Raw genomic sequence first — 8,610 nt, forward strand, 5'->3', positions numbered from 1 at the left:
GTAGTTGCATGCTTAATTTCCATGTGATTTGCTTTAAATTAAGCTGACTTGCCTTTAGACCAGTTTTATTATCACCAGCTTGAAAGGAAAGAAAATGTCTTATCCATCCTCAGATATAACTAATTAGCCAGAACCCTAAACAATGTAAAATAGATGATTTTGCTGTTGCATCACAGCCTGTGCCTGCATTTACAATTCCAATAGCAAATAGGTTTACACCTTTTGTAGAGACTGATGGGTCAGATCAAGGTGATATTAATTCTCCAGCAGACACAAAAATACAGAAGCTCCTTTGGTGGATAACTCAATAATAAATCCTTCTTGCATTGAACTTTCAGCAGATCACTGTCTGTTGGCTGCTCAAATATTGCTGCATATTGCTTCTCAAATTGATGAGGTCAAAGAAAATCTGAAGCACATGGTCTCCTTTAGTTACGATATGATAAGATACGATACAGTATGATATCTTTATTGTCATTGTCCCATACAGAACAACAAAATTGAAAAATCTACATAAGACATTCAAAAACCAACAAGCCTGCTATCCCAACCTGATTAGCCCCCTAAAAACTCTGATACCCCATTTTTAAGTACAATATACTCCTATAGAGACTCCTTATACTGCATTTAAAACCCATCAGAAACTAGGGTCAGGCAGTTTAGATACTTGTTATCCCCTTCCACCTACAGAAGAACTATGTGGGCTTCATCATCCTTGCAAATTAAAATTGGATTTGTGCCCTGACCCAAAGTCCTCAAATAGAACTACAACAGACCCAAAGGATGATTGTTCGGTGTTGCAATCCTCCTGAGTACAGTGGTACCTCAGGTTAAGAACTTAATTCGTTCTGGAGGTCTGTTCTTAACCTGAAACTGTTCTTAACCTGAGATACCACTTTAGTTAATGGGGCCTCTTGCTGGGAATTGTAGTCGCAAAACATCTGGAGGGCCGAGGTTGAGGAAGCGTGCATTAGGGTGACATAGCCCTTTAATCCACTTTAACTGCACAAACCTAAAGCCCTAGCAAGTGCTTGAATGCATCCCACAAAATAGTGACGGTCTGGAGGTACCCAGTTCATCTTCTGTTCTTTTTTTTCTCCAGGTGCAGATTTTCTGAGCAGCAGAGCTGGGATACAATATTGTGCACTTTGGTTTGGCAGCTAGAATACCCTCCCCCCACATCCCTCCTCCTGCCCCCCCACATTCACTGCTGCAGCCTTTTGTCTGATGCTTGCAAATTGACTAGAATTTGAAATGTACTTATCTCTGAAACACCTTGCATTGTAAGAGGCGTCTTCGCCACAGGCGTGGAAGACTCCTAAAAATAGACCCGGGAGACTTGATGAGGAGTGGCAGCATGCCAGAGGAAATACTCAAGGTATGGTATCCACTGTCTGTGTTTTCCCCATTTCCTCAGCTGTGCTCCACCAAAAGGACACTTCTGATCTCATGCGACACATTAGTGCAGTGAATAACATTTCAGAGCAAGCAGCCTCCATCTCTCAGAATCTCCATTTTAATAACCTTCTTGCTATTATTCCTTGCCACAGCAGGAAAATTCATTTTTAGCAACTTCCCTCATTGTTGTTGTTGTTGTTGTTGTTGTTGTTGTTGTGACCATTAGGTCCAGTCGTGGCTGACTCTGGGGTTGCGGCGCTCATCTCGCTTTATTGGCCAAGGGAACCGGCGTACAGCTTCTGAGTCTGTGGCCAGCATGACTAAGCCGCTTCTGGCGAACCAGAGCAGCGCACGGAAATGCCGTTTACCTTCTTGCTGGAGCAGTACCTATTTATCTACTTGCACTTTGACGTGCTTTCGAACTGCTACGTTGGCAGGAGCAGGGACCGAGCAACGGGAGCTCATCCCATTGCGGGGATTTGAACTGCCAGGATGCTTCTGGTTTTTTAACATATGTATATTTCAAAATTTTCTTAATCTCATTATACTGTATATCATATCTCAGAAGCCTTTCACTTTCTTACATTCCCACCACATATGATAAAAGGTACCTTCTTTTTCTTTGCATTTCCAACATTTGTTATTTACCTTATAAAGTTTGGTTAGCTTCACTGGTGTAATATACCATCTATACATCATTTTCATCACATCTTCTCTTAAAGCATTACACGCTGTAAATTTTATTACATCTTTCCATAATTTTTCCCAATCTACTAACTGTATATTATAACCAAAATCTTTAGCCTAATGAATCATTACTGACTTTACCTCTTCATCCTTCAAATGCCATTCCAACAATATTTTATATTATTATATTTACAATATTTTACAATATATATTATATTACAATATTTTATTTTATACATTTTTGACAATAAATCATACTTATTCAATATTTCAATATTTCAATTTCAAATTTTGATTTGATATTTCCAAATCCATTTTTCTTCAGATCATCCTTAAACATCTCATTAATTTGGTAGTAATGCAACCAATCATTAACAAATCCTTTCACCTCTTTGTATGGTTTTAATTTCCATTTGTTACCATCATTTTTTAAGTAACTTTTAATGTTACCCAGTTTTTGCTCATATTTATTTTCTTAACACTCATAGCTTCTAAAGGTGATAACCACCAAGGTGTTTTCCTTTCTAATAGGTTTTTATACCTATCCCATACTTCATAGAGAGGCTTTCGGAATATGTGGTTTCCAAATCCTTTATGTACCTTCATTTTATCATACCATAAATACGTGTGCCACCCAAATCTGTTATCATGTCCTTCTAAATCTAATAAATTTGTTTTTTCCAATAACATCTATTCCTTTAACCAACAGAGGCAGGCTGCTTCATAATATAACTTCAAGTCTGGCAGGACAAAACCATGTCTTTCTTTACAATCTGTTAAGAATTTAAATTTGATTCTCGATTTCTTCCCCTGCCAGATATATCTTGAAATTATTTTTTGCCAATCTTTAAATATACCTACCCCCTTGATTATTGGAATTGATTGAAACGAAAACAACATCTTTGGTAGAACATTCGTTTTAATTACCGTTATCCTTCCCAGGAGTGATAGTTTCCTTCTTCCCCACACTTCCAGGTCTCTCCTTAATTTATTCCACACCAATGTATAATTGTCTTGAAACAAGTTTATATTCTTTGAGGTTAACCAAATTCCCAAATATTTAATTTTTTTAACCACTTCTATGTTCATTTGTTGTTGCATCTTATCTACCTTTTCTTTATCCATATTTTTAATTAACATTTTTGTCTTTTTTCTATTTAATTTAAAACCTACTACTTGTCCAAATTCTTCCTCTAATGCTTTCTTAGCACTAACTAACGGTTTTTCTATTGTTAGTACCAAATCATCGGCAAAGGCTTATGTTCCTTTCTTCCGACTGCAATTCCTTTGACTTCTTCTGTTTTCCTTATCGTCATCAAGAGGACTTCGAATACCAATATGAATAGTAGTGGTGACAATGGACATCCTTGTCTTGTACCTTTGGTAATTTCAGTATTTTCAGTTAAAACATTATTCACTGTAAGTTTCGCCTTTTGATCGGAGTATATTGCTTTTATACTTCTTATAAACCATTGTCCTAAGTCCATTAACTCCAAATTTTAATCATAAATTCCCAAGATATGTTATCAACAGACTGTCACTATTTTTGGGTAGGATTCCATCATAAACAGGCAAATTCAGGTTGTGCAATTGAAGTTGATTTGGAGCTCTTGTGCAACAAACTCACTTCCCTCCCAAAATGCAAAGTGATGGGAAAATGTACTGGAAAATGTAGGGTAACCTTGCTTGAGACAACATTGTCTAACCTTCCCACAAAGAAATCAGGATGAATGCTCTGTAAATAGCTGACATTGACGAAGCTCCCCACAAATGAATCAGGATGAATGCTCGGTAAACAAGTGGCCTCAAAGTGACCTAAGTCTGTGTTTCTAATAACTCTGCTAACACAACTCCACAGGTTTTTGATGTACAAAAAAAGACAATCATCTATATAATCCGACAAGGAATCATGGCCTTTCTGTATCCAAGCTAGCTATGTCTTAACTTTCCTATCAGATATGGTTGTATTTATTCCTCAGCATAGAAAAGAGCAGAAAGGTATATCTCTGAAACTCCTTATTCTCAAATCAAATGCATCTTGATTGAGTGTTACTGGAGGAAACAGAAATCTCATGGCCAAGAGCTGATAAGAAATCTCCTACCTGAGAAGCTTACTGCTAAGATTTAAGCCCCATAGCCAGAAGTACCCAAGGCCTCTTTCAAGATATTGCTAGCCAGTGCCACTCTTCAGCTTCCTTCAAGAAACAGGTAGAAGCTGAAGGAGACTTCTGTCAGGGTTTGTCTGCTTCAGTATATCACTTCTGTGCATAGAAGGCAGCTAATTGCCATGCACAAAGGGCTTCTTTTTCAAGAAGGCCTGGGGAGAGTTATGAGAGGCAGATAGAGAGGCTTGGAGAGGGGAGGGGAAACATAAAGAGGGGAAATTTCCCCAAATGGTCCAGAGAACCAAATGTGCTCACTGGCCACAGACAACTGGCTTAACGTGGAAGGGGTAAAAAAAATACCCCGGAAAACTGGGTGGGTGAGGAGATAAATGGAATGGTGTATCATGAAAGAGGGCATGGCTGGCTTCATAGTGCAACATTTCACTGCAGGACCCCACTTGTATATGCTAAAAATAAACTGATAGGAATGGGGATTCAGTGTAGCTCCAGTTTATGTAAGAAAAAGCTGGTGGGTTAAGTATCAAACATTATTTTAGTGAGGCAGTGTAGTACCGTAGATGGAATTCTGGCCTTGAACCCTCATATACTTTTAATTTCATTTTCACTAATGTAATGTATGCATTTAATATGCACATTTTATCACAGTATATGCGTTTTTTTTACATGGCTGCAGAACTGCATTGCAAAATTCAGAGAAGTGAAGTGTGAATTTCAAAAGATGGCTGTGTTTCACTCTGTTATGGCTATAGAAAGTGCAAATTTAGAAAGTTTGTCTTTAAACACAAACAATTACATTTGTCCCCCACCCCTAAGACTGGGGCAGGGTGATGGCAAGGTCAGGATTGTGTGGTTCTACCAATGGGAGTACCAGATTGACTGTGCTAGTGTATCCATACAGACCCAACACTGCTGGCTTCCTGTCCCCAGCCCTGCAGGACAGCTGCAGTGACACCAGTTGTTGTGAAGGCCATTCTGCCCCAACACACCAGCCACTACTACCAGCTGCACTTCCACCCCAGCCACAACACAGGGAGGGCCTTTACAGGGTTCTTTAGAAGGTCAATCAAGGAGAAGATTGCAAGATGCTTTGGAGTATATGCTCTATCAATCACAAGAGAGATGCAGTTCTAATAGGAAGGCCTTTTGTCATCATTAGTTTCCCCCCTTGCTTACTTAATTTATTCCCATTGCTGTTACAGTGTTAGCCTTAAGCCCCTGAAGCCCATGAGGGGAAAGCAAAGAACTTTCTCTTTATTACAACAAACTATTGCTGTAAATTTGCTGCAGCTGCTTTCAATAAAGATTCAGGATACCAAAGCCCAGAAACAGCTTTCTTTTCTTTGAAAATGAAGGTAATAATAAAATAACCACAACCTCAATATAAAGGAATTTGCTGGTTGCTGTATAAGTGGGCTCAACAGCTTACTTTGTCTCAAGTGAAATCTCTGATGCAAATTAAAATCTTCAGTGACAGTAACCAGTAGGTAGCAGGAAATATGATTTCTTTTTCTCATCTGCTAAGCCAGCTTTTATTCTTCTTTGATCCAGTCTTACTCTCTTTGGTCCAAATGTGCTTCCCCTACTGCTTGCCAGAGATAGTCTTAAACCATTGATATCAATAGGTCACTTACTTTTGATTGAAGGAACCAGATATTATTTTAGCTTTGTTCCTGCTAAATTCTTACAGTCATAGGCCATTTTATTTTATTTGTTATTTATTTCAACAATTTGTATACCACTTAATCACAGTCGTTGCTAAGCAGCGTATAAGAGACCTGCTACAATAAGGCTAAAAATGAGTTAAAACTATAAATCAGAATTCAATTTAAAAGCCTGCTGGAATAAAAATGTATGCAGTAAGCACCAAAAATTCACCTGGAAGGGGGTCTGCCTGATCTTCACTGGAAGTGAGTTCCACAAAAACTCAACCCACAATACTGAAGACAGTTTCTTGTGGATATGAGCCGTGGGGGACCACTAACAGGGACTCTTGCAAATACCTCAGTGATCAAGCAGGAATATAAGGGAACAAGTTGTCCTTGAGGTGTCCTCAGGCTGTTAAGGCCCTTGTAAATTGATACAAGAACCTTGAACCTGGCCTGGTAGAGTATGGGCAGCCAGTGCAAGCTTTTGAGCACTGCAGATATGTGCTAGTAACAGTGTGTCCCCATCAACAGTCTAGCTACGGAATTTTATACGAACTGGAGCCTCTGAACATTTCCAATACCTTGACTGGAGGAGGCAATTTGGAGAGAATGGTTTAAAAGGCATCCAACCTTTGTGGAGCAAGTTGCTCACTTGGATCTGTCCGTGGTCCTGCAACCTTCAACCAGTCTTGCCTTCAACCTCCAGTCCTGCCTCTTTTTCCATGGGATCGGGCATCAAAGCAGAACACAAAGCTGTATTGGTCTGTAAGAAAAGCCTTCAAAATCCATGGTTGGGCAATACCTTTATAGTAACAAAATCAAATTGATGAGCTCTCCAAAAGTATTCTTCAGGCAAGATGTTGCACGAAACAGCAGGGTGAAGGGGAAGAAGAAGAAAAAAGTACAAAAATAAAGCTGCTCTTGTAGCCAAAAGGTCAGCTTGAAGGCTCAGTTTGAAGATGGAGATTGCAGCCTATATCAGTTGCTACAGATGTTCAGGTTATACACCTAGGATGGCTGCTGCCATCTGAGAAAGTCTGGCTCATAACCAAAATCTGTCCTAACATTTAATGAATCATGCAGATTCATGGTGGTAGGCATATACATATTTATCTCTGTGTTGGATTGTGACTAGGAAATATAGCTGTTAATGGACACCACTTGAAGCTTAAAGGTACTGTGATCTCTGTTGCGCTATGCATGCTCTCTGATGGAAATACCGTATTTTTTGCACCATAACACTCACTTTTTTCCTCCTAAAAAGTAAGGGGAAATGTCTGTGCGTGTTATGGAGGGAATGCCTACGGGTGGCATGCCTACAGATTTTCCTCCTCTAAAAACTATGTGCATGTTATGGTCTGGTGCGTGTTATAGAGCGAAAAATATGGTAATTTAAGAGGGAGACAAGTAGGTGAGGTCAGAGCATTAAATGGCACTTAACCAGGGAATGACTCAAAATGAAATCATAGTGCAATATAAATAATGGTTATTAAAGACTATTATTAGGCTCTTCCTGAAGAGCCTGCTTGTTAATTGTCTTTGACCATATGCAAATAATAATGTTCAGTAGCAGGAGCAGAGGAAATTATCTTGTCCTTTTGCTGTATAGGCCACTGCAGATTTTTCTCAGACCAATTCATAAGTTAGATTACAATGGATTTATAAAATCAACTCAGGACTTACTTGGACCAATCTCGAAAGCTATGTATCCCTGGATTTCTAATTAACAGTCAATGTGTTTTTTTTCTGGGGGTATTCACGGGCATGCAGTACTGACACCTTTTTTTCTAGAAGAAAAGCACTGCTCACTTTAATGAGGCTTTGTTGACATTTGTCTTTGGAGCATAGTATTTAGGGGATTCCAAGGACATGTCATTGCACCGACAGCACCCAGTTCAGTAAAACCATTGGTTCCCAAACTTCCCCTACACCTCCAACCGCCTGAAAATTGCTGAGGGTCTTGGCAGACCACATAATGATTTTTCTGCCTGTTGTAGCAATTGTAAAGTGCTGTGCTAGATGCTGCTTGATTATACATTGTATTCTCATTGCTTCTTTTATTTCTTATATATAATTTTTTTTCATTACAGATTGAGTTCTATGTAATGCAAATTGTAATGCAATTAAATACAACGAAAGAAATAAAAAACAAGGAAAATAAAAGCAAAATCAAAATGGATATTTAATGGAATGGATGTGCCATTTCCCACCTCTAACCACAAATCCACAGACAAGCCATGCACCATCTGAATGAAGATCACTGGCAGCCCATGGACCACAGTTTGGGGAACTGTACTCTAAACCATTTTGTTGACTCAGCCAGCATTGTGGTTTTGTTGGGGGTTATCTCTACCTAGGCCTCTGGTGGAATTTAATTGGACTGTCCAAAAATTCTTAGGATTTTTATGAACTGCTGCTGTTTTTTTGTTTATACTTTGTGGCTTTTCTACAGTTTGTTTTATTGTAGGCTCCTCTCATTTGTGTTGTGTTTTATTGATTGTCAGTGTTTGCAAACTGCCCTGGAATCTGTTTTGATGAAGGGAAGGTTAGATGTTTTACAAATAAATAAATCTCTCCAAATTAGCCAGCTGTTGGGGTTGTTGGGAGGTTACAATGATTTATGCAGGAGGAAGGGAAGCTGAGGAGGGACGCAAAGGCTTTGTCCTTGCACTCATTCACACCAGAGTTAAAGTAATTACCAGCAGTCTTCCCATTTCAAAGAGTTGCTGCTTTTTTAATTTTAAGAACTGTTT

Source organism: Podarcis pityusensis (assembly GCF_964106645.2).
Source record: "Podarcis pityusensis genome assembly, chromosome: 6".
Taxonomy (NCBI): Eukaryota; Metazoa; Chordata; class Lepidosauria; order Squamata; family Lacertidae; genus Podarcis; species Podarcis pityusensis.